Source organism: Morone saxatilis, unplaced genomic scaffold (assembly GCF_004916995.1).
Source record: "Morone saxatilis isolate NCDOM2014 unplaced genomic scaffold, NCSU_SB_2.0 Contig5, whole genome shotgun sequence".
In the NCBI taxonomy this organism is placed as follows: Eukaryota; Metazoa; Chordata; class Actinopteri; family Moronidae; genus Morone; species Morone saxatilis.
The window spans coordinates 23,585,899-23,613,452 of NW_023340095.1; the positions used below are offsets into that span (position 1 = coordinate 23,585,899).

The window sequence follows — 27,554 nt, forward strand, 5'->3', positions numbered from 1 at the left end:
CCGATAGTCAGCATCAGTATTGTTATATTTGTATCTGGCGGCCAATTTAATGAATTAAATTAAAAATGCAGCTGCTTTGGCTCTGATGCAGCCCCCCCTCTCAGTCTGTAGCTGCCACTTTACTGTCCCTCAACTAACAGTAATTCAACCAATTGCTGTGAATTCTGGGCAACCTTGCAATTCTGTCCAGTCACTGCAACCTTTCTGCAAATTTGACCAATCATTGTAGTTTCCTGTGAGTTGAAAGTTACAATTTTTGCCTCCAAAATGGCGTGCAGTAGGAGTGTAAAGTAGCACAAAATGGAAACGCTCAAGTACAAGTTACTCAAAATTGTACAGTACTTGAGTTAATGTACTTAATTACACTTCATTTTGACTGCAAATGTTCCAAATATCGGTTATTGGTTTCCTTGATTAATAATAATCAATATCTGTATCAACCCTGAATAAAATCCCTTATGTTGAAAATTGACTCACATAATCTGTGATTATAGGTTTTGGGTTTAATGAACCCTAATAGTAAATGTACGTTGTGTGTGGAGTGCAGCAGTCTGATCAGATAGGTCAGCACAGGCTCAGGCTCCAGTGCAGCAGTGGACGTGTTGAACCGAACCCAGAAGTTCCATTTGAAGATTGATCGACCAATATATTTCACTGCCAGACGATGTCAGACTGCGCTTTGGCAACAGTTGAGCCAGGGGTTGACTTTTCTGTGTCTCATTGAAATGAATGAGAATGCAGCAATATCATGAATCTGAATTGGGCACAATAACCCTCTTTAATGCTGGGGATTGTTTCAAATCTTTTAACACTGGTGCCTATAAATATATTTTCCTACAAATGTGCTTTACATGAGTAGCTGTACAAAAACTGCCTGAACAGAAGGGTAAAAAAAAAAACCTGATTAAACAATCTGATCAGTGAGTAACCAGAGGTGTGACACCAGCCTTCAGACCTGACCGTTTTCGATATGCGGACACATTTAGGTCACAAGATTTTCTGCTCAGCCCTCACCCTCCATGATGGAAATGTACCCGTTTTAGAGGTTCTGTTTCTTGCCCTCTCCATTGAAAGTGGGCAGTGGCCATGTTTCCCTGCCTTTTTTCCAAAGAAAACTCAGAGGCTTCGACTTCACTTTCACCTTTAAAAAAACTGAACTTGTGGGGGTTTTTCCTACTCATGCACTGGTAATACTACGGCTGCAACTAACGCTTATTCTATTCTATTCTGTAGAATAATCTGTTGATCACCTTCTCGATTCATTGATTGGTTGTTTGGTCCATAAAATGTCAGAAAATGGAGAAAAATGCTTATCAGTGTTTGCCGAAGGTGAAGGTCAAAGTGAAGTCCTCAAATGTCTTGTTTTGCCCACAGCCCAAAGATACTCAGGTAATGACTTAAGAAACCAGAAAATATTCACATTGAAGAAGCTGGAATTAGAAATGAATTAATTTAGTTGTTGACAACTAATCGACTCATCGCTGCAGCCCTTTGTCCTAATATGCAGGAGCACATGGAATAATCACATTGCTGTCAATCACACTGAACTATATGGTCATTTTAAACAAAACTGCAATTTTCAAACAATGTTCCTTTAATTGTTTGATACCTTATTTGAACAATACTCTTAGATTCACTAGTGGTGGGACACTGTCTGAAACCAGCCCGTCAGAGCTGCAGTGGAATCGTTGGGACAGGCTGGAGACGTCCCACCTCTGTAACACACTTGCGTGCAGCAAAGTGGGGCAGAATTCAGTATCTCCCGGTAGTGTTGAGGGTTAACTGGAGTATAAAAATCCCTGCTGCCCTACTTCAACTAAAGGCTGCTCTGACTGTATCCGACCAGCCAGTCAGACTGAGCTCCACATCTGAGACCCGCAGGGTCCTGGTTTTCTAATTCAGTATCCTTCACTGTTGGTTAGTCTCCTCCCATGGTGTTTCTGCTCCGTACTTCCCAATGATTTAACGCCAGTCAAGCAGTGTGACATTATCTTTTGGATGTTCTGTTGACTGTACTCTGGTTGTAGCAGGTGGTAGAGTTTGGCAATGTTAAAATCTTCCAACCAGCAAATGTCAATATGTTCCCACAACCCTAGTAGGCTTTCTTTTCTTCACACTGAGGCCATTCGGGCAGTTGGTGGTCACCAGTGGGGAGGTGAATCCACAGGGAAATCCAGATACAATATGAAACTGATTTTTGAATTTTTAATCACTCTGATCTTTTGGCAGCACCAGCCTCAAAATCTCCAGCTCTTTTGCAGAAGAACACAAGTTATTGCAAAACCAATAGATTTCTGTTCAGTTGTCTGTGGATATGCATTTGTTGTGCATACGTTCTGTACTAGGGGTGTTAGAAAATATTGAAAAATATTGTATTGCAATATTTTATTTTCTGATGTTGTATTGACTCTCAAAACACTGTATGGATTTTTGTGTTTAAACAGCTAGATAGCAGTGTTGTTAACTGAGGGCTATGATGTTGGATGTTACAGTGACTGTGATGAATACAAATTGCAGATCCCACAGTTCTGGTTGCATGAAAAAAAAAGATTCACATGGTAGTGTGTTCTTTGTACTATGACAGTCTTTTTAAATTCAGATTTATTTTAAATTAAAAATCCATATATTGCCTGGCTTACGGTATCGCAATATATAGAATCAGAACTCTTGTATTGTAATATGTATCGTATCGGCAGGTTCTTACCAATACAAAGCCCTATTATATTACATACTAACTGCTTTTACTATGTTTGAGCCCGACTGATATGTAGGCCATTACCCAGCTGGAATGAAAATGTGTATTGTGGACTGATTTCACACCGATATGACATAACATATACACAGATACCGGTATGGTCTATAGGCCGATATCGGTCGACCGATATATCAGTCAGTCTCTATGTGTACCTTTTTTGTATAGCGTACTGTTTTTTCTGGAATAGTGTAAAAATAATCTGTTTCCTGTTTTGCACAAACAGGAAATGCTATAAGACTTGAGCTAACCAACGTCAATCAAACTGTGACTCTGGAATGTCACCGGAATTTAAGCTTCACAAACAAACAAAATGCTCGTTACTTTTTGTTTTCGGAGATTTTCCTCAAGCTGTTATAACAGCATCTACATTTTTTTGCAATGTTTTGCAGCTGTGAGCAGTTCCTCCATTTCCTGTCTGTGGGGAAAAATCAACTGCACACTCAAAAATCAAGTGTTTCCACGACGTCCACTTTTCACTGGAAACATCAAAGTGTAAGAGACAGACTGTCATGAAGTGAATTCATGCTGTCCTATAGAATCCCCTACAGAGCAAGATGTCCATCTTGCACCTAACATATTGGCGATGTAATACAGTCACAGTCAGAGTGATATGAAGAATGAGTTTGGATAGTCCACAACTATGCTCAGCGTCTTGCTCAGGGACACTTACTGTTGTGGGAATTGTACATCTGCATTTTCCAGGCACCAGGCCGGCCTGCGAGCTTAGCATGAAGAGACCATGTGGGTCCGGTGTGCTTCCTCTGGCAGCGCTGCACTCCTCTTGTAAACATCACATCAATGCACTGTTTACATCTGTATCAGCTGCTCTGGAGCTGCTCGTCAGAACATTCTCACTGGTGGCTACGAGAGGTCAACCCAGGTCACCATCTGATGTTGTTTTCTTCTCCCTCTCAGTCTGTCTTTCTGTGTCTCTCCCTCGCCAAGTGTATGGAAAAGTCATCCCTCCTTCTCTCAGGAAATTCCTCCTCGTCCCAGGGGTGAGACAGACAGAGGGGGTGTGAAGGAGCAACAGAGCGGTTCTGCTACAGAGGGACACTCCTGGCCTCAGTTTCTCATTTAGTCTCTTTTATTTTGTTGCACTATCCTAGCACGTTAAAGCAGTTGTGAATACAGAGTGTTATGACACTTTTCATCAATGGTGTGTTCAAGAAAGCTCAGACGTTTGAGATTTAACATTTACAGCTACAAAGCCATTGGTTTAATGCAAGAAACAACCAACGCCACACATGTGAATGTTGTTTTCACATAATTCACATGTCCATTACCTTAAATTGGATTGAAAACAAGTGTCTGTATGTGAATGTGAAACACCATTTCACATGTGAGTGAATAGCACCGACCAACAGTGTTTGAAGCTGATCTGTGTGGTTATAGTGTAATGCAGCACTGCTGTGTAGTAGTCCATAGTGCAGTCTGTTTTGCTGTGTCAGTGCCTGCAGAGACATTTGCACATTAAACAGCATCGGGAGTGGAGCAGGAAACTAGAGATGGTGTGTGTGGGTGTGTGTGTTTGTGATTGTGTTTGTTGGGCCACTGACTGGCTGGCTGGCAGTTTTACAGTTAGGGTTGAGTATTGGCAAGAAGCTGACGATACATTATGTATCACGATACAGGGATAACGATTCAATATAGTGCAATATATCGCGATACTGTAAGCAAGGTTTTCAGTGAGTTTAAACAAACAAATGGCAAGAGAAACATAACCTCCTTGGCAGAGATAATAAATCCTTTGTGAAGTTTCTAATGTTCAGCTGTTTTAGAGAGGGGTTGATGCAACTGTATGGCCCTATTGGAGGCTGTTTGTGGTATTGTTGAGTGGTACAATATTGATATTGTGTTAGTGCATTGAGATGTGTTTCTGATATTTTGTCCAACCATTGAAAGGGTTGACTCAAGTTGGGGGTTTAGGACCCTGTTCAAAGACCATTTCAGTGGTGCTGATGAGGTGGTAGTGGTAAATCGTTTTCTCTCTTTGGATAGTTAGGGTGCTCAGGAGCTTTGTTCTGTTGAACTTTTTGGTTCTAGCTTTGGGAGTCATCGGTGTGGGCGGCACAGATAACTGAAGCACCTCGAAGACTCACAAGCCTGAACCGGCTGACCGGCATAGGTAGATTAACGGCCATATTCGCATGTATAATGAAATGGCCTAGTTTCGGTGCGGTTGAGATTAGATATTGGATTAAATTGTAAAGGAAAGCTTGTGGAAAGGATGAACAAAGAAGCTGATTAATTTTTTAATAAATCAAAATCCAGTAGAGGAAATCTGAACATTATATAAAAATCAAATCGACATCGGTTAGTGTTCAGTTTAGTAGCACAGTACTGAAGCATAAAAGCTAATGCTACAACGCACAAAAAGGTGAAAAAGCAGTGAGTGACTATTATTGTTTAAAGTCATTTAAGGACGTTTTAAGGTCACACAGTATTCTGTGCTCTCTGCATAGACTGAACTGACTGATACCAGCTGTGTGTGTTGCACATTTGGACATTAAGAATTGCATCTGTATCTCGTGGCCCTTTATATCTCCTGTTAATGCTGACCGGTGTGGGTGGGTGGGTGCGTGCTGATAACAATGTGTGGTTTTCTGCTGTTTGTTGTTGAAACGGGCAACTGGCAACTGAATGCAATGACTCAGCCTGTGTGTGTGTGTGCGTGAGGGAGCCACACACGCACACACACAGTGACAAACACACTATTAATGGAGTATCCAGATGAGGTAACAGTACTCAAGTTTCCTCTTTCTCCCCTTAGTTAACTGCTCTATAAACTAAACACCACAGACCCATGGACAAACAGCAGAGCAGTAAAAGGGCCTGACGGTTTCGTGTTCAGTATCTTAAAATGTTTGTACATTTTCTGATCGGATTTAACTGGTTGTCTGATACTGGTTCTATGGTATGTTCAGGGGGAAACCCTTCCAAACGCCTGAGGGTTCAGAGGTCGGGGATGCCATTTAGAAAGCCGGTGTTGGTCTGACAGACATTCCTGCAATAGTCCCAGTGACGCGGTTATAAGGCAAGGAATTCTGGGAAAGCAAACTACAAGTTATTTGGAAGACTAGGTTGTGTTTCTCAGCTAGAAATTCAGTTTAACTGGTGGGTGCAGTCATCAGTATGACAGATCCAATCTTCTGTTTATACAAGCATCAAAACCACAGGCTCCACGCACACTGATCAAAAGCCAAGAGAAGGGTTTACGTTCCCCAGCCAACAGTGTGTGATTATTTTCCGCAAATTAATTGTTTAATCTATAAAGTCCCAGAAGCATTGTAGAAATATAAAAATTCTCATCACAAAATATCTATATCTAATAGGTTCTTTTGTCGAACCAGTCCAAAGACTGAAATTACTGTCATTAATGACAAAGAAAATTCCTGCATTTAAGGAGCTGGAACCAGAAAATGTTTGGACACCTCCTTCCTGAGTCCGCCATTGAACCACCATGTTTCTAAGTAGCCCAAATGGACAAACCAAACACTGCTGTAATAGACCTTTTATGTTGAGTTCCGTGCCACTTAGTTTCTCCTACACACTTCGCACCCGTTCTAATTCCCAGTCTCAAATACCGACGCCAGCGGTGTGCACTGCACCGGAGAATCCACTAAATGAAGCTCCACTGATATCTGCGAGAATTTCCCTGAAATTTTTCATTAACAAAAATTGATAACATCAGATCACAGTTCTTTCACCCTTCATCTGATATATCACTAGGCTGCTCAGGTGCTACAGCCTCCACCCACCAATTTCAACATATGTCCTTTGCTGAGCTTAGCGACTTAGTAAAACCATATGAAACTACTCTTCCCCATGTGCTGTCCCTATAATCAAGGAGCATTGCACATTGCCCCAGATCCTATGATTTAATTCTCCTAGTATCCGGCACAGTTCCTGCAATGTACACATCCGGAAATCTACCGCCACTTAAACTTCCTTTTACTCTAAGGTGCTCGAAAAAAGCTGTTCTGTCAGCTCCCCTTTTTAAACATCATAAATTCGGAACCTTTCAGTTGTTAGAGCCCTTCACAGACGAAACAGCTTATTAAAGTGACAATGACTTTTGCAGACTTTAGATTCAAAAACAGTCCTGAATCTTATGCTGCCTTCGACACTGTGATCACAACATCTTCGCCTGCGAACAGGGCATTAAGGACAGCACTAACTGGTTCACTCTTATATAAACACAGGACATTCCTGTGTATCGACAGTTTTCCATCCACGCCCGGTCTCCTGCGTGTCCCTCCAGGGTCCATTTTGGGTAAGTTGCTTCTGCCTATAATGCTTCCTTGGTGACACATTAAAAGTATAATCTCTTTTCATTTATATGCAGATGACTCACAAGTGTACCTCCCACTAAATCCACTGACTCTGTACAGTTCTCCTGGACTGTCTTGGAAGATTAAAGGGCTTGGATGTCAAATAACTATCTCCAGTTGGAAACAGGTGAATTAAAACAGGGAAGTCATTATCTTTTGGTCCTTCCCAAATCCATAAGCACGGCTCGGCCGGCAAAACTAAGCTCACCTCACCCCGGGTATGTTAAATCTCATCCAGAAATTTGGGGGTCATATTTTGACTCAGGGCTCTGTCTTGGGACTGACAGATAAGCTCTGTTTGTTTAAAAACAGTTTTTATTCAGTACGAATTGTCTCCCACCTTTCAAATTGATTTTTTATCTTATAATGACCTGGAAAAGTAATTCGATGGCCTTCATTACATTCACGGGCCTGGACTTACTGGCCAATTCCGTTCTACCCTTGCCTCCCCTGGTCTTCACTTAACGCGTGTTTCTCGCAGTTGGTTTCAAAATGCAGCACAAGACTGTTGACTGTGTACAAGGAACGCGTTGAACATATTCACCCCTGTCTTGGCTTCCTTGCATTGGCTGCCCATTCATTTTAGAAGTTTCAGCTTTTAAAGTTTTACTCATTGGGTTTTTTAAGGGCTTTAAATGGGAGGCCCCCTGGCTCTTACATTACTGACCTTCTCCAACCACATTCATTCACCAGGCGTTCCCGTAGGTTCCTCTAGCAAAGCGACTTCTACATGTGCCACGGTTCACGACTTACAAAAAAGCTGATTGGGGCCTTTGGCCTGTTGGGGCTGCCTCCCCCGACTGTGGAAACCAGCTTACCCTCAGATATTAGACACGGGCCCCCCTCCATTCCACCTTTAGAATCTAGTTACAAAAACTCACCTCTATTCATTAGCTTCCTAGCTCCCCTAATCCTTCTTATTTTCTTGTGTCCTTGCTGTGTCCTGGTGTTTGTAGGTTCTGTCCTGTTTGGGTTGTAACAGTTCATTTATTTTTTCACATTTGTTTATTTCTCCAAATTTGTTTTATTTTATTGAATGCTGGGACTTTTCATTATTTTTTTCTTATTCGTGTACAGCACTTTGGTCAGTGATAGCTGCTGTTTAAATGTGCCTCTATAAATTAAACTTTACTTACTTACTTACTTACTAAATTTCTTGGACCTTGCTGCTGTGTTGGCAAGAAATCTGGATCATACGGGTTGATTCAATATATTCTGAAAGTGTAAAATAGCTGATATATTGTAATTTTTTTTAGAGATCTAATTTTAGAAAAATGATATTAGTTATATTGGCCACTGCAGACAGGGAACACCCCACATCAAACAGGGGACAAAATGTTCACTTGCTGGCCTAATTAAATTCCCACCCACTGACAGGGAGCATGGATAACCAGATAAATCAATGATCATTCACCTGTCAGTCTTCATAATGTTATGGCTGATCGGTGTATAAAAGATGTATTTGATAGCTGAATAGTTCTGCGTTGAGAAAATATAACTTCTAAATATAACATCATGGCTTTACCTTGATGTTCAGACTTTCCTTTAGTGTTTTAGTGTGGATCTGTTGTGGCAGGAAGCTTTAGACAGGATTTTGCACACATTCCCTTCATTTCCAGCTTGAAAAAAACACTGCAGCTCAAATCCAGTTTTCATCCAGCAGCAGCACTGTCTGTCTCTGTCTCTCTTTAATTCCAGACAGATGTAGAGTCATTCTGGCTGCCGTTGCTGTGGTACTGCACAGCCCTCGTTCTTGGAAAATTTAATCTCATTTCTTCATCTGTTTTTTTTTTTTCTTCTTCTATTCTTTTATTTTTCCCTTTTCGTGTTTTTCCTCAGCTGCATTTCTCTCGCCAAGGCACTTTTTGTCTCCTTCCCCCTCTCTCTCTCTCTTTGTCTTTCTGTGTCTACGTACCTTGGCCCTTGTGGAGATCCAGGGGCAGGCTGTGCAGCTGGGAATCAGGACTGTCGTTTTGACTGTGTTGAATAGAGGCTGACTCTTGTTGCCCTTGTTTGTGTAGTTTATGCTTTTCCATGAGCATTCAGCCTTAGCAAGAATCATTCAAATGCTTTAATTAGGATTCAAATTTAGGAAAACTTTGTCCTTTAGATGGCAATGGATTGTATTTGACATGGCTCACAAATAAATGTAAAAAGTTCCTGCATGCAGTATTTTGCTTTGGTTACAGTATTATTAAGAACATGTAAAAAGTGAAGGATTGCAGCATGGCGTTATTGTTACAAACCTGTAAGTATCATTTTAATGTTGCAGCTGGTTGAGATGGAGCTAATTTATATGTTGTTGGACAGTTTATATAAGCTGCTATTAGCTTATTACAGGTATAGTGATGTTGGCACATACATCTGCCAATAAGTAACAAGAAATTGCAGCACAGAAATGGCAAAGACGTCTTTACGGTAATTTAGAAGTGGCACAATCACAGTCTGTCCACCAGAGGGCACTGACAGCTTTCTTTCTTTTTCCACGATAAAATATATAACTCATTACATATCATGCTCAACAACCAAATATAATGGATCCTAATTTTCTAAGTTAGTTTTTGATGTGTTTATAAAATAAATATATGCTGATAGTAAGCCGTTTTGACAGTGCTGACCTTTGAACAGAGCCAAAAATGGAGGAAGCTATTGTAGCTTATTGGCTGTGTTACAGCATCCACGAGAAGGGTCCAACTGCAGTTCTCCCTCCTGAAGCCCTTAGCTCTGAGCCAGTGGGAGTTGACCATAGGTAGTAGAGTTCTGTACCGAGTAAGCTGAGTGAACTCATCTAGCAATCTAGTTGCTGAATCTTCACTTATAATTTGAAAGTTAGCTCCCACTGGCACAACTGTTCTTCAAGCCATAACGCCGGTTGTTATGGCTTGAAGAGTGAACATGTTAACTGGTGACCTTCGGACAAATGTGTCTCTGGTCATTTACAGTGACATCAGCTGTTGAAAACACAAACAGAACTATTGAATTAAATGTTTAATATTTGTCTGGAGAAATGTGACCCTATATTACAGGTGAATTCAGTCTGTTTCCCACATTGTAAGAATGCTATGAGAGGTGAATGAGTCTTGCTAAGCACAACCTAAGGCATGTAAATGTATAGCGTAGATGGATGGCGGATGATAAAAGCATCCAGAATAAACTGTGTGAACTTGTTGTCCAGTTAGTGACTGCTCTAAATAGCTCGCTGCTAACTGAAACTTATAAAGCTAGCTAGCTCAGAGAGCTAATGTGACATGACTAGCATATTTGCGTTTGCTAGCAGTTATCGTGCTAACTGTACCTGTGTTGTTGATGGGTTTCTGTTTTGTTGTAGCATATTTACATTTATTTATTTCGTCGTTTACTTATGTTGTGTTCATGTTAAACAAATACTGACGATATAACATTAACACATTAGTAAATCTCAATTACTGATATCAGTATCTGCCTCAAAACTTGTATCTGTGTGGTTCTTGTCAACATGTCAGTAGATATTCAGTCAAAAAGGCAGAGAGAAGAAGAGCCAAACACATTATCCACCTAGCACACCTATAGAAAGGCTGATGTTAGCTCTTTGTTAGTCCGTTAGCTTAACATTGTAGTACAAAGCAGTAAAACACAGTCACAGCAACAGTGCTAATTATACCCTTAGCTGTTCCATAGCCTTGTGTGTGTCATTGATGTTTGAAGGAGATGACGGTATTATAAAGTGTGTGTGTGTGTGTGTGGTGGTGTGTATAAATGTGAGAGGGCGAAAAAAAGTGAGAGTGTGTTTGGGGTTTGTCGGATGGTTGGTCAGCCTAGTTTGAAGTAACTGTTGACACGATAAGTTGTGTGTGTGTGTGTTGTGCGTTGACTTGAAGAAGCTGTTGATACTGTAAGCCTGTCTGTTTTCCATTGCTCATACTAAGAGAGAAAGGTCCAGGCGCTGAACCTGTGTGTGTGGTTGGATGTGTGTGTTAATGTTATGGCTTGGAGTACGCCTGGAGCAGCTACTGTTTTCCTGTGCTGGCTCTTTCATACATAAAAACACACGCACACCCGCACGTGAACTGGGTCCAGACCAAACCACAGCTACCTCCTATATCCAGACAGCTCTCCAGTAGAGATGGAAAGTATGTGAGCTCTCTCTCTCTGTCTGCAGACTTTTGTCTCTGTGCGAATCAAAACAGCGGTGGATGTGGATTCATACGGCGAGGCTCTCTCTGCTGCCCGTGTGGACGGAGAGCGCTGCCAGGCTGCGAGGCGGGATCAGCTGTGACAGAGGTCAGGGTTCAGACTCCACAGCACTCATGGCTACTCTCTGCACTGTAGCCCACTGAAATACAGAAATTAATGTACATAATTGACTCGTTGTTTGCGGGGAAATTGCACAGGAGTCAAGTGTGGCTTGCTTGTCACTGGAAGGTTGCCAGCTCAGATCCTCCGACTGGTTTTGGAAAAATGTGGGGATGGAAAGTGAAGGAGGAATACGCTCGCCTTCATTCAGCAATTACTGTGTAGGTGTCTTTTAGCAAGGAACACTGCCCAAAAAGTCTGTTAAAAACAGATGTACTGCATTCATACCCATAACCCCCCAGTTAAGTGTATGTTTCTTGTTGCTGTGGTAGACGTGTAAAGTGTACAGGCCTGATGATGTGACTCCATCCAGATATTTCCAGCAGTTCCAGTAGAGTAGAACCATGCTTACATACTCATATTTTTCTCTGGGTTTTGGAATCTCTTAGGGCTGTGTATTGGCAAGAATTTGGCAATACAATACATTTCATGATACAGGGTTACAATTCAATATATTGCAATACTGTTAGCAAGGTGATATATTGCAATTATTTTTAACATTTTGTTATTTAACCCCCATATGCGTAAAATCGGAGTAAAAATGTACTATGGGGCGCCATGGTAGCTCACATGGTAGAGTCTGAGCCACATGTACTAAGGCTAAAGTCATTTATCACAGTCTCTATAACATCCAACATCACAAACACCACATCCAAACATTGCAGCTCCTGAGATTTGGATGTTGCGATTTCAATAACATTTAGATTAATCGTGCAGTGTAGCTTTTATGATATTGTGTCCATTCTCAAAAATTGGTATTGGGTTTTTAATGAATTGTTTACATGCAAAGTTAACAATGCTATTAATTAAGGTTCCATTTAGCGTGTAGCACAGCCAACATGAACATAGCAGCACCCTGACGTCTTGTAGACGTATTTTTGTTGAACGATAGCAGCCAGTGTCAAGCAAACAAACACATTGCATTTCCTGTGACTAGCTTTCTTCAAAATAAAAGTCAAGTCATGTTTGCCAGTGAAAGGTTTCAATGTGAAGCTGCAGCAGTAAGAAATGTTTCAATGTGAAGCTGCAGCAGTAAGAAATGTTTGGTTTTTGTTATCAGCAACTTAATACAGCATTTTATCCAGGAATAAAAGTACCCAGACTAGTTTAACCTGACTGGAACAGAACCTTAATTAGTATCATTGGTAACACTGGTTGGTTTATCCTACTATATCATGCCTTCTGAAATGTACTGTAATCAGCCCATCAGCAGATAAACTCACACCAGGTCAGGTATTCAGTTAGATTTATGCATCAGAACAGGCGAGGAGTGAAGCATGTTGGTGTGTAAGAGGCGTTAGCTAAGTGTCTAAGTGTGAGGGTGCTTTAATTCTTCATGACAGTGAGGTGAACCCGGGCCCGGGACGGTCTTAGGCTGAGGACTTGTTAGAACTGGAGCAGGTCTGATGGTTTTTAGCTGAGTCAGACTCAGTCGCTTATTCTCTGCTCTGTCATTATATGATTAGCTCCATAACTCCGTATGAGTATGTGTTATTGCTACGTATGGGTATATGTGTCTGAGCAGGTTTTTCACTGTGAAGACTTATTGCTCGTCTATTCCTCCCCGTCTTGCTCTACCAGAAGAGCTCAGAGATCACTCACTGAACATTGCAGTGTGTGTGTCCTGTGTGGCTTCTAAAAGGGACATAAAGTGGACACAATGAATACAGTCCCACACAAATTGTGCCTGAATGTAAAATACACAAACACGCCCACAGAACACACTTTCTGCCACTATTTGTTCACTCTTTTCCTGTTTCTCTCTCATGCTGAAAAAGGTTGTCGTTGGTTCCTACTGCAGATGTTGTTTCTGGCAGGGACTATTTTAAGCGAGGACGGACAGAGGTGGAAAGTTTTACTGTTTTCATACTGTGAGGCATTTAGTTTGGGTGTCACTGAGTGTGTGTTGAAGGAAAATTCTACTCTAACCACGGTCATGTAATGGGAGTTAAAATTGGTCTGTTTTTGGTGAGGTTGCTAAATGTCGGTAGCTTAGTTGTTTGAAACAAAGTGTGGATACTTGGGGTGACCTGATTGATGGAACAAAAAGACTAGCCAGTATGGACATTGATTCTGACCACATACTGATCATTTTGAACTAATCAAGCAAAAAGTATCTCATTTGGAATCTGATATCAGACATGAGACTGGCATCAACCTTGTCTGTTATTTAACTCACAGCAAGAAAGTCAAAGTGGCCATTTTCTAGAATATCAAACTATTATTTGAACATCACCAAAAAGATATGGTGCATATTACACTTAATCGATTAATTAGTTGGCTGATTACCTAGCATGTTGAGATAATCGGCATTAGCCGCTCATGAGGCCGATAAACAGTTTTTGTGAGTTTTGGGAAGGCTGTGAAAAAGTTTCCAGCCAAGTACAACAACTGTTGTGCTTCCTGCTGTAAATGTTTGCCTAAATGCCCTCAGTCACCATATATTATGTTATAATAATGCAGTTGAATAACGTCTCTTCTGACATAATGCACCAGTGCTCCCTTAAATGCCAGTCACGCACTGAAATCTACCGCATAACCCAATGTATATTTCTGTTTCATTAATGAATAAAAATTCCATCCTAAAACCACATACTGGCTAAGGTAACCGTGTATATTGGATTGTAATGTGCATGGTATAATGGACTTATATAAGAGTTTCCATCAGTCGTCCTGCTCTCTAAATATTGGCATCGGCCATTAAAAAACTCATATCTGACCTGATCAAAGTGCCCAGCATGCAGTTCATCTCAGTGCACTACATTGTGTACTTCTGGCTGTAGTAACGCAATGCTAATACATCCCATAGATCTCTCAGGTCCTCAGCAATACACCCGCCAAGTGTGAAGTCGATCGGTTGAACGGTTGTGAAGAAAATAGGAAGGACAGAATTACAGACAGAGACTCCTTGCTTTATACTCAGATGTGTGCAGTGTGTGCTGGATACTAGGACTGAGTACCAACCTTCAATATTTACATGGCACCAACTGAATTCTGTCGATGCTACAGAGCATTGAAAAATTCGGTATCAAATTTCAATACTAACGGAGTAAAACTCAGTGTAAGTGTGCCAATATGTGCGCAGCAAAAATTGTACCGAATGAACAGTGACAATTTTTCAATGCTCTGATACAACGAAGTTGTTTGCACAGACACCAAAGGCTAGTTCACACTGCAAGCAGTTGGCGGGCTCAATCGAGGATTTATGTCAGATTCTGAATCTGGATCCTTCAGATTCTGGGGGCTTGTCTTCAGCACAGACACAGTAGGATCCTACTCTGCCACTAATTTCCCAGAACCACAAACATCCCCAACTCACAGGTCATTCCCTGTTATCTATTTCTATTGAATTAGACAATATTGTCCCATACTATTTATATTAACGTTCTCCTGACAGTTGTTTATAGATTTATCATATTATAAATAAATATATATTGTATAAAATAGTATTAAAAAAGTAGTTGTTCAGGAAGAAACGTATTGAACATTTTTAAACGATACCCAGCATACTGGGATACAGACAAGATGCAGTTAACCTGTCAGTCTTACTGTCTCTCTCTTCTCTTCCTCCCCTTTTAGCCGTAGTTTAACCAGTAGCTCAACCTATGTACGTTGAACGTATGAGGCCGTAGTTCACTGTGTTGTGTGTGTGGTGTGCTGGATTTTCCTGACAGTTCTGCAGTGCGACCGATCCACTGCAGCATACTAGACCTGCGTGTGTGGTGTGTGTGTGTTTGTGTGTGTGTGTGTGAGACAGCGAGAGATACTTGCAACTGAGAAGCTTAAGGCATAGGGGTAGATAACCCCCAACACACCTATAACAGCTCGTCTGTTGACAGCAGACAGTTTAGTCTACAGCAGCCGAAGGCCGCAGACATACAGAGACGGGTCGGCCCTTTAAATGTGGTGCCACTTTCTCCATGGTGATGCTGGGAATCACTGTTAATAGCATTCAAAATTTTGACAAAATGAACTCTTCTTCACTGCCAGTACTTAACAGGTCCAGTGGGACTCAAACCCTCAACCCTGCTAGAGTCCGTGCCTCGCTGATTAGCTTCAAGAAGTAATTATATACTGGTCTGCCTGGTAACCAGCTAACACAGCACTACTGCTGCACTGACACACACCCTCGGGTTAAATCTGCAGCCTGCTTTTTTTTTAATTCAAATGGCGCACAAGCTGCCAGCACCGGAGGGCAGAAAGAAGTAGAATAGAATAGAAGTGGCACTGCTCTGTTGGCAGTGCAGTGTGAAGTTCAGTGTCCATGTTATAAATCAACGTTTGAAAAATTTAACATAACTAAGAAAATGATTTAGACATGAGACCTGCCACTAACTGAGCTGGATTGAAATGACATTACAGTTCGGCATGATCTATTTTATAGTTGCTGGGTGCCAAACATCTCCAAAACATCAGCTTTTCAGGAAGTTAAGTAGGCGTTCACAATTAGTAAATGTGCTACAGCATTTCCTCTGTATCCAATCTGACATTGGACTTGCTGGAACTTTAGCCGACACCAAATATCTTCTCAGTCGAGGTTACTGGTGTATGCAAAATTTTCATCTCTCCATAGACTGATAAGGAAGCAATAAATCAGTTGGGATTTAAAATATGTAAAACATATTCAGCCAATCAGTTCACCATGATGTCAACTAGCTGAAACTATTACTTGGTTCAAATATTAGTCGGTGGTAGCTCACCTGGAAGACCTAGTACCAAGGCTGGGTCCCTGCTGTGGCGGCCATGGGTTCGATTCCTACCTGTGGCCCTTTGCTGCACGTAACCCCTCTTTCCTGTCCATCTTGAACTGTCCTATCCAATGAAAAAATAGTCAGTTAACAGCAGATGAATTTAACTTATCAATTGAAACTGCCCAAAAATAGGTTCCTGCTTATTAAATGCCTCTGTGATAGTAAACTAAATATCTTATACAAGCAATATGAATATAATGGAATAATCAGCTCTTTTCACTTTCAAGTTTTATGGTGTACAGTTAATATTATTCAGACTGGTGGTGGATGCTGATTGTGAAAATGATCTTTTGCAGTGAGAACACACCAAAACTGGTTTCAGAATGACCAAAATGACAACCCTTAACCCTTAACCCTTAAAAACCAAGACCGGTGTTCAGAAGCTTCCTCATAATCACCATTCAGACAACTCCTAAGCATGAATGGAAAAACACACACACACACACATACACACCCTCCAGGCTCAAATGAACTCATACTTCCCAGTTATATAGTGTTCAGTGAACATTCCCACTATGGGCACCAAACTACAGCTTGACTAGTTTAAACTTGAACTCACTTACAGTTTCATTAATGAAGACATATTTATTGCTTTATAATAATAACCAAATTTAAAAAAAAAAAAAAAAATCTGCATGCTTTCCTTTTCTTTTAGAACAATAGAACAAATTGTATAAATGAACTTTAGACCTGCAGTGTAATGGCCACTTTTGGAGTTTTTTGGTAGTCTCATTCAAGTCACAGGGAGCATACTGTCATTTACTTGCAATTCCTTAAGAATTCTTATAAGATATGGTATTTTATATGATGTAAAAATATCTGGACAATACCTTTTGTTTCTTGTGGTTGTTTTTGTTTCAGACTGCTGTTATGAGCATTGTCCAAAACTTAGTGGACTTCTTACCGACACACTGTAGTCATATCAGAAGATGTTGCGTAGCGGAGCTTAGTAAGTGATGTACATTTGTGCTGCCAGGATTATTTTTCTTTTATGCTTTGAATCAAAGCGATCAAGCAATGCATTAGAAATGTTTAACAGTGTCTTTATTGTTTCAATTAAATGTTTCCCAGTTTGACAATTATTTTGGTAATTTATTGTGGAAACTATAATCACGACATTATACAGACTATTAACCGTGCAGCCCCCTTAAATCAGATTTCCAAGTCTCATTATGGGTGAAATAATGGAGAGGTAAAGCTATTGTTTTCAGTTCGAGATTTTAAAGCCTCTGTTTTGGCAGGCCATGTTGTTTCATAATACCCTTTAATGCGGCCTGTTGGGCAACAGAGGAGTCATAAATCTGCTGGGAAGGAGAACCAGAGCTTAAGCATCACAAAGCCTCAGCAAACACATTACATATTTGTATTAACCAGAAGGAAATGACCTCAAAAGTAAAGAAAACCAACTCAAAATCAGATGCAGAATTCAAAGGTACCCCAGTAAGGGTGGTAGACAGGATATTTATTTAAAAAATAGGACTCAAAACTGAACTGAGATATTTCCTATGACAAGGTTGGAAACCCAAATTGGAATATATGTATCAGGAGAGGTTGGCTGTCTCAGAAGTCAAGAGATTATAGCTGCAACAGTTAGTCAATTAATTGATTAGAGGACTGAAAATAACAGCAATACTGAATGAATTGGTTCGTTAAGTTTTGTAGACAAATGTGCTCTGGTTCCAGCTTTCTCAATACGAGGATTTGCTGTGTGTCTCTGTTTTATGATTGTAAACTGAATATCTTTTGACTTTTTTAGGAAGCCATCTTTGGGATGATGGTATCACTATTTTCTGGCATTAGGCCAGACGATTGATCGATTAATTCAGACATGGTTACTTTAAGGTCCAGTGTGTAACATTTAGGAGGATGTATTGGCAGAAATCGATTATAATAGCTAGGTATGTTTTCACGTCTGGACTGTTTGTGAAGGTTTGGGACTCACAGACTGGAGTCCAGAGCACTGCTTTTAATGTCAGTCGGTAAAAAGTCAAGCAAGTGAAATGTGAGCTATTTCTCAGCCTGTATTAGACATTGAAAGTATCTAACTACACCTCTATGGATTCTGGATGACCTCCAGTATTCTGTAGACACGGCTGAAACATATTGCTGTACAAAGTAAGTGGAAACTAGAGAGACACTGGAGCAACAATCTGTCAGTGGTAGGAGGGTTTGACCTTGGGGTTGAATGCAATTTTTAAATATGTAAAGGGGGCAAGGTCAACCTAAAATTCAGATTCTATTATTGATGGTTTTGATTTGTCAAATAAATACTAGTGCATGTAATTTGTCTGTCTACCAACAAAGTGGTATAATTATGTAACTGTTAACTCTAAATGCTGGATGACAAAAGAAAATGAATGACTCCAAACAAGCCAAAAAAATACATTTGCTGGAAAGATGGTCAGCAAAGATATTGGGGAAACTTTGAGTCAAGGATATTCATTAGTTGAGACTAACCACAAAGAATGCTATTTATAGTACTAAGAGGTTGTGATTAACCCACAATCAAAGACATTCAGCACACCAATACTTCAGAGTTATTGTACAGAGGGCAGATGGCGACCACGAGTTGTTTTGAAACAGTGTTATTAGCTAATTCTTCCTAATACTTTCCTGTGCAGTAATCGGTTGCAACACAGTGGGTTGAGGAACTATTTTTAATGACACATCAGTTTTTAAATGAGATGAAAGCGTAAAGTTGTATGTCACAACCACATCTGTCCAACTTGAACTTTACCACATCGAGGAAGGATGATGGAGAGTACAAATTGTTCTGCTTCGATCAGTTGTTTTCAGTTAAACATTCTGTTGCTATGTTACAGTGTACATACCCCCTGCCTTCTGTTCAGGGAATGTCGGTTAAGGGGCCGTTTAGATGTTGCGCCTGAAAACACGTGGCTGACACTGATTTCATCCTTCATCCAAGGTGCTCGGGAGGTTGCGCTACTGTCGCGCTTGTTGTTACTAAGCAACCAAAACCTGCAGGGCTGCATGACGATGAAGTAATCTAGCAGTAAGCTTCACTGACTTATTAAAAGTCAAAACAAAGATACATGGATAACCAGCACCCCTCGCAGTAGCTTTATTGCTTGATTTGTGAGTAGAAAAGAACAAAAAAGCATCTTCAGTTTGGCTGACCTTTCAACTGAGTGTTGGTAAGTCTTTGCACAGCAAGTCCGGTGGGTGCAATTGATTAATTGTTGTCACATGGCCTGTGGTGCACTTGGTATGTTCTAAAAAAATATATGTGTGTGTGTGTGTGTATATATATATTGAAGCAAAAAAAGATACCATTATAATTGATTGTATTAAAATGTACTTAACTTGCGAATAAATGTGATTTGATTTGATGATTACAAGATGTAGGCATACAGTGTCATTCCTAAGGAGATAAATATAATGCAGATTAGTGTAATATTGATTACAGATTATTATTATTATTATACTCCATTTCTTGCAGCTGTAAGTTTTTCTGTGATCAGTTTTAAGGTAACTAAGCTAGCCATGTCAATACAACATTCTAGGTAACTACTAATTTATTTAATTTAACTTATTTTAACTGTTCAGTTATTCATTTTACTCTGTGTACTGTAGTCTTGAGGCCTGTTAAGGATGTTATATGCTTATTTCACTGAATTACAGTACTGTACTTCCCATGGATGCTTAACGCTGGTCTTTCACTGGTGATGCGTTAGTCTTCTTGCTTTGCCAATTCATCCGATCCACTGACCATTATGACCGATATTTAGTAAAAATATGCATTCTGGAGATCGGAATTAATGCTTTCTAGTCGTACAAAAACCCGACGGAAAAAGCTTCATCAGATCTTCAGCTGAGTTGAGATCTGTCTGTCTGGAGAGTCAGGTCTGGACATTGTCTGGAGTTGCCCTTTCACACTAGGGTTTCCTACGGGTCTGGCAAGTACTTTAACAGTGCTTGGATTTAGCCCATTGGAATCTAAGGAACATAGACGATCGCCAGTCAGTATTGGCAGCAAACAAATGTGACCGCGGCATCTCTAATTTTTACAGTACCATTTTTCTTACTCTTGTTTGTAGTATCTCAACTGTTTATGTTTTGTAGTCATTATCATTAAAGTTGTGTTTTATCATGTACTTTTGCTTCCAGTAAAACCTTCAGCGGCCATACTCCGTCTTTAGCCTTCAGCGGAAGTGTGTTTGGCATGATCTTTGCATTACCTAGTAAACCCTTTCAGGCTGAGCAGTGATGTACCCATGAACAGTACACTGGTGGAGGGCAGATAACTGTGTGTTTGTCCCAACAACAGTGTTCTCGTTGTTTCAGCCATCAGCTACTGATCATATGAGAGCTGCTAATGATCTTATGCAAGCAAGGATTGGAGTGTGTGTGTGTGTGTGTGTGTGTGTGTTTGGAACAGTGTCATTTTCTCCTGTGGATCATGTGTTGTCATTTTTGTGTATTTCTCATTGCATGGTTTGTTCGTGGAAGGAGGACAGACACACAAACGCACACATCCATTGATAGATGAAATCATGCACACTGCAACTCCCAAAACAGCCGCTCAGACACACACATTTAACTTTTACATACACACTGTCTTCAGTCACTGCACTTGTGTATAAATTCCTGAAAAAGGTCAGATGTGATTTCAGCACGATTTGAATCTGACACGAGATGGGATGCTTTAGTGAAATGTCACCAATTTTTAACTGAATCCACATCCACAGACCAAGAGAGACTCAGGAAAGTGGGCGAGGAAAATCAAAATGGAGTGAAAGGGAAAGGATGCAGAGAGTGGCTGTAAAGGAGAGCAGTGGGTCGAGAGGGACAGAGACACATTGGGTAGGAGAGAGAGACTACAGCAGTGTATTCAAATGTTGTGGCCTGTCAGTTATTTTTAGGTCACATACATCCAGCCTGCTCAGCATGATAGAAACACACACACTAGTGCCACCTGCTGACAGTACATTGGGTGTGTAGACAGCTGTTAGGTGTGTGTGTGTGTGTTTGGAGTTGTATTTTTGTACTTTAGATGGAGCTTCTAGTCTTTGTGCTAAGCTAGGCAATGGACTGATCTAAGTACTGGACCCACAAAGATGGAACCTTTGCTTTCATTCTCATCTGACTCTGGGTAGAGTGTTCCTTTTAAAAGCCATGGCTATCTACAATCCCCAAATATTTAGGCCTCAGCCTAACCAAAGCCAACTGTCACAAGCCCAGTGTGGTTTTCATATAGTGCTGTCAGCAGGAAGGAAGGAAGACTGTACGAATGTCCGTCCAAAGGAAATATGCTCATGTATAATAAAATAATTTCTATATCTTTGTCTCTGCAGGGTGATTGAATTCATCCACTCTGTGCTGTGTTGGAGCTGGACTGAGCAGTGTTAGCAGACCAAAGGTAAACAGCATTAAACCATTTTTATCATTTCATAGCTCACTGTCACATGGAAAGTTCTGTTCTGTGTTTATTTGCTAGTCTGTGCTTGATTCTTCTCAATATATGGCCAAATGTATGCTGGCCTTTTGGGTACTTCTTGCCTGGGGCTGTTTGGATTGGTTTTGGCTACGCTCCTCAGTTCCAATGAAGACAAGTCTTAATGATACAACATAGAATTATACACCGTGTATTTGGTCCCTAATTGGCAGAGTAAAAGACACTTTTTTTCTACCAAATCAACTCTGGTTGAAACCTTGGTGCTACTTAGTGAACCAGCCTGTGTTTCCACCAGTTTTAAGCAGAACCATTGTAAGCAGGGATGGATCATCAACAAAGTGTGCTGCACAATGCACAATGACCTATAGAATATGACAAACCCACTTTGGTTCCAAGCCATTTTTTTGGTTCCAGTTGGGAACCAACTTTTTGGGTTCTGAACCAGTTTATTTGTTTTTTTGTAATGCTCCAAACGCCAAAAATACAAACTACCCTTGTTTCAACATGGCAATGCCCCCTGTGCAAAAAAGCCTGGTCCATAAATAAATGTTTTTCCCACTTTGGTGTGAAAGTACTTGATCTGCCAGCACAGAGCTTGTGCATTGACCCCATCCAACATCTTGATGAACTGGCATGCAGACTAAAGCCAGACATTATCACTCAACATCAGTGGCTGAACATGCTAATGTTCTTGTGGCTGAATGGGAGCAAATCCCTGCAGCAAGAAAAATCACATGGAAAGCCTGAAACCAGTGCAGGCATAGATTAATGCCCATAGTTCGGGAATGAGATGTTCAACAGTCATGTAAAGTATGGGTATAATGTCTTGGTTGTAATCTTATTTTAACTGGTCTTTGGTATCTGGAAAGGTTTTTGCTGACATTTGGTGCAGACACAGTGTGTAACATTTCTTATTATTATCCCACTGCGTTCATAGTTGAGGCGTACCCAAAGTACAGCATATAGTATTTTTCTATTACCATCTTGTATGTCCCTTATTCTGCTTTAATCCTTAAATATCTAACCAGTTGTAAAAAAAAAAAAAAAAAACAGGCCAGCACTGAACTGATGGTCAGAAAGCTATTTGGAGGTTTCCAAAATAAATGTTCCCGTAGTGAACATGACAATCATTCCCAGCCTCTTGTGGGCTTTTGTATTCTTTATACTTGTGTTTCATCCCAGTTGGCCTCAGTGGAAAACTGAATATCTCTGTGGCAAGAGGCTCCAGTGATTACCCACAGCCGACTCTTGAATGCCAGAATTTGAAATCTGTGGTCAGTGCAAACTAATTCCTGGATACTTAAGACAAAAGTCATGTCATGTCAAACTCAGTCTGCAAGAGTTTGGTATAAATAGTGGAAAGTGGCATGATACCCTTTGTGTGTAGGAGTAAAGTTTCTTTGCTGTCCCTAAAACAGCTTACTCTTAGCAATAGATATTGTAACCTCGTGCTTGCCAGTGAGCTTGTGCCAAGTTGTACCCAATGGTAAAAAATTCTGATAATGCTAAAAAAAAAATTAGCAGTGTTTAGATCTTAATTAAGATCGGCCACTTGCTTTTTAGATAATTTAGCAATGCTGAAAGAGTTTTTTTGTGAAGTGAAACCACCATCAGTGCTCACAAGGCTATTGAAACAGTAGCATGGATCAACGTTATATTTCAAAGTCAGATAGGCACCGATATTATAAACGAAAACGTAATGGTGACAAAATTATTGCTTTAAATGTGAAGTACCTAACCCTAACCCTAACTTGCATGCACTTGTGTAAAATGACTTAAGTTTATTTCCTTAGAGTTGCCAGGTTGAATCCAAGAACTGAGTTGATAAATTGATAATAAAAAAGACCAACACCTATACCCATGTGATACCCACACACGTATAAATCTGCCTCGACAAGTCGACTTTTAGGTGTTCAGTGTGGACTAGCTGCTTTGCAGGCATGCTGAGCTCTAGTGTAACTGGGCAGAACATTAAATAATATATTTCTCATAATTGTTGGTGAGGTGTATTAAAGAAAAAACATCCACAGTGGCGAAAACTATAGATAAGAAATGCCATACCACCAAACTACAGAGCAGCTTCTTACCTCAGGCTGTGCTGCTCAATTCATCCTCCACACTCCACCATATATATGTTTTTGTTGTTTTGTTTGTATTGTTTTGTGAGTTGTGAGCTTGTAAGAAGCCCTTTAACACAGAGTGACAAATTAAGTAGTGAAGTTATATACTGTGTGTGTGTGTGAGAAGAGAGAGGAGGTTTGGCAACACTTAGTTGGGAATGTTGGTTTTTCTGTGGAGATCAGACAGTTTGTTCAGTTCAGAAAGTTAAAGGAAAAGAGTGTGTGTGTGCTTGTGTGTGTGTGTGGGATGCTGCCCTGTTATTCAGTTTTGTTGTTAGTTTCGCTGCACACACAGCTGCACAAACTGCTCCGCTCGTGATGTACTAATGATCATATCAAAGTGTTGTGTGCATACATATAAATATACACACTATAGATACACACTGTGTGGTTGTGGGAGTGCCACATTTGTAAAGGAGTGGCTCATGTTTCTATGTTTATTATAAGGAGCTGGATGGGTTTGGCAACATATAGCAAGGTAAAAATATATAGAGTAATGTCTAATCATGATAAAATTGAATTTGACTGAAGCTGAGGACATTAGTGGAGCAGCATATGTACAGGCTTTTTTAAGAATGATACTTATTGCTGTATTGTGGGCCATGCTACAGTTGCAGCATAGCTGATGGCAATGTCCATAGTGGAGTATTTAAACTTTAGCTTGGATTGCCATGGGATTTGGGACAATTGTCCTCAACAATAAGGAAACCCTAGTTTTTTCTGTCCAATATAAATTCAAATTCACATTTGTACAATCATTAACAGTCTCATGACTGTTTGCAAACCATTCCTCTCTTTTGTGGATCAGTTTACACAAAAAAAAAAGCTACAACATAGCTTCTCTCCAGTTCTGTTCCCTCAAAGGTCAGCACCGTCAAGACAGTTTGCTATCTGTCAATGGCGCAAATTGCATTTGAAAGTTCACCAAAGATGAACTTGACCTGAAAAATTCCAGCAGATTCATTTCACTTCTTGCAAGAAAATCCACCTATTGGGATATCTCCACTGACATGAACTGATTTTGGCTGAAATTGTATTGTTTTTAAATGTTCGTGTGACTTTAGGCAGAAAAAGATAAGGGTAGCTGTCGAGTAAATCTCTTCAGGCTTGCTACCTATAAAATCGCTAACAGTATATATAATTGACAGAACTTCCGGGTCTTTGAAGTGAAGCCTAAACTAAATTTTATGCAATGGCCAGCAGGGGGAGCTGCAAAAACAAGAGTGATAGTGTGGAGGCTCAAGGAGAATTGACCCAACTTCTCACTTGATTTATGAGCTCAGTAAACAGTTTCCTTATGAATTTATGGTCTCAATATCTAATTTTAGTCTTCTTCCATACAGCATTGATGTTTCATTTAGTAAATGATGCTCCCTTTACAGCTAAAATAGACCATAAAGTAGGGTATGCTTTAGGGCGTGGCTACCTTGTGATTGACAGGTCACTCTCAGTGAGTCCTTTCAGCTCACGAACCAAACTCACTGTCAACTGTCAAACTAGGCAGTGCTGATCAGATATGAATCGGGATTCTGTTACTGCGTTGCCTTGACACTTCCAGCCGGCTTGTGTGTGTATGGGGGGAGATGTTTTGAGCTACAGGAGCAATCTGACAGCAAGGGTGACTCTCCCACACCATACCCAACTTTGTTACATTCATGGTAAATCCATTCAGCTACACTAGAATCAACTTCCTGCTGCCTCTTGTTTGTTTCTTTTGGAGCAAAAATAGAAGTCATTTGTTCTGTCCCTTAATCGGGAACACACCACTGTGTGTGTGTGTGTGTGTGTGTGTGTGTTTCAGTATCACATTACACAGCAGCTGAGTACCCCAGGGATCTGCTGGCTCCAGCCTTGGGGCTCAAATACACACACACACACGCACACACACAATGGAGCATAATTTGGGCCACGTTGCATGAATACATGCTTACATACATTTGTGTATCTCCTTTCTTAAAAAAGAAATAAATACTCATGCCAAGGCAGTGCACAGAAAAACCAAAAACGCTGTGTAGCCCAAATGAATACAATCTAGAACACTACAACCAGCTACTGATAACTACCTTTGCGCCTAGTGTAATCTCATCTCTGTGTGTATTAAGTCAGTTTAGTTATATCCCAGCAATGACAGAAAACAAAGAGAAACACACTAGATTAAGGATTCAGAATATGACTCAGTGTAGGTCAGCAGGGCAGGTATATGGTAATATGAAGTATTTAGAGTCATATACAGCACAGTATATCTGAGCGGAGTAAAATAAGAGCGTGCAGTCTCCACCTCCCACCTTTTCTCTGTACTTGTTTCCCTTCCTTGTATTGAGAGACGGAGGCAGATGTCGATACGAGGCAGAAAAACAGAAAGGAAATGATGTAATCCCTCCTGTTGGTCTCAGGGGAAGTGATATCATTGTTGCTGGATCAGCAGGCAGCTTCTCGTTCGTCCTCTGCTTCCTCTGCCTCTCTCTTTTGGTCTTCCTGTGTGATACATGAACAATGTTCATGCAAAAACTACACTGTCCTGAATTACATAAGGGACAAAGTATAAAAACATGATTATGGTTTTATCTAATTTACTAAAGAAACTGCTGTATACTTGACATTTAGGTTTTTCAGTGTCATTTTCGTCCCTATATTGAGTCATCAATAGAAATTGAAGTGGGTTTGAAAGGATGTGCAGTGAGAAGTGAGTTTGAGAGGTGAGTTAGAGAGGTTAACAAAGTCTGACAGCTGTAGCAGAGCTGCCCCCTAAAATTAGATCTGAATCTACAAGTCAAATGTCAGAATCTCAGTCAAAACTTCAGACTATTTAGGTTTGTTTTGCCTAGTTTTGTCCTAAAATGATGTACCTGTCAACCTAGCTCTGCTGTTCTCACCAAGGTTGTTATAGTTAACTAAACTAAACTATAAACTGAAACTGAGAAAAAAGATTTTATTTAACTGGAATAAGAACTAGACTTCAGAAAAATATGGAAAGTAACCAAAACGATGGTGTACTTTTAAAACTAACTAAAATCAAATAAAAAATATACAGGAAATGTCTTAAGTTTTAGTCTTTTCAGTTAAGGAGGACAGGTGCTATGTTTACTGACACTGAGATGACTGAGACAGTGGAGTTTGTATTGTAAGACCTATTCTGAACTTAAGTCAATTACCTAAATCTTGCCCCTGAGAAACACCTCTTATATAACAATAGAAACTAATAATGAAACTAACAAAACTAAAACATGTTAACAATAAAAGCTGAGCAAACCCACTCTGGAAGCACACTGAAACTAAACTGAATTGAAAACAAAAATTCAAACCTAATGACAAATAAAAAACTGCCTAACTGAACGTTAGGTAAAGATGGAAGTTGCATTACTATTACAATGAAAGTAAGTCAGGCTCTACCAGTCAGTCAGTCAGTCAGTCACAATCAGACGCTATTCAAAACAACAACCCTCCTTGAAAACTGTGCAAAACAGCCCCGACTTATGCTGCTGGTCATAGCAACACGCTCACGCTCACGCTCACATGACACGAGTTAGTGAGTCAGTGGTATGTAACGCTCACTGCTGAAGGTTTACTTGCTCTTTGAAGTGTCTTCAATTGAGTTATTGTGTTGGATCAGGCAGATGAACTGGAGTCGTGGAACATCCCGAACATCCACTCCAGCTTGCTTCTACACACTCATCAGCTGACTTCTAACTATGACATCATGAGCCGAGCAGAGAGACTCCCATAATGTGTCACCTGCATGAAAGAGAGACCAGCAAGCACCAATCCATTTCACTGCAGAATCACTGTCTGAGCTGGCATCCCTTCAGGCCCTGCACACACACTCACACCGAGAGACACACACACACA

General features: G+C 40.4%; 1 protein-coding gene across 1 annotated transcript in view; it reads left to right on the plus strand.

The window, feature by feature from the left end:
• Positions 1-27,554, plus strand: part of LOC118338650 (ras-associated and pleckstrin homology domains-containing protein 1-like) — a 70,562-nt gene that overhangs the window by 603 nt on the left and 42,405 nt on the right. The window contains exon 2 of the mRNA XM_035675930.1: positions 21,488-21,552. The gene's annotated coding sequence lies outside the window, so the exon portion shown is untranslated. The remainder of the gene's footprint in view (positions 1-21,487; positions 21,553-27,554) is intronic.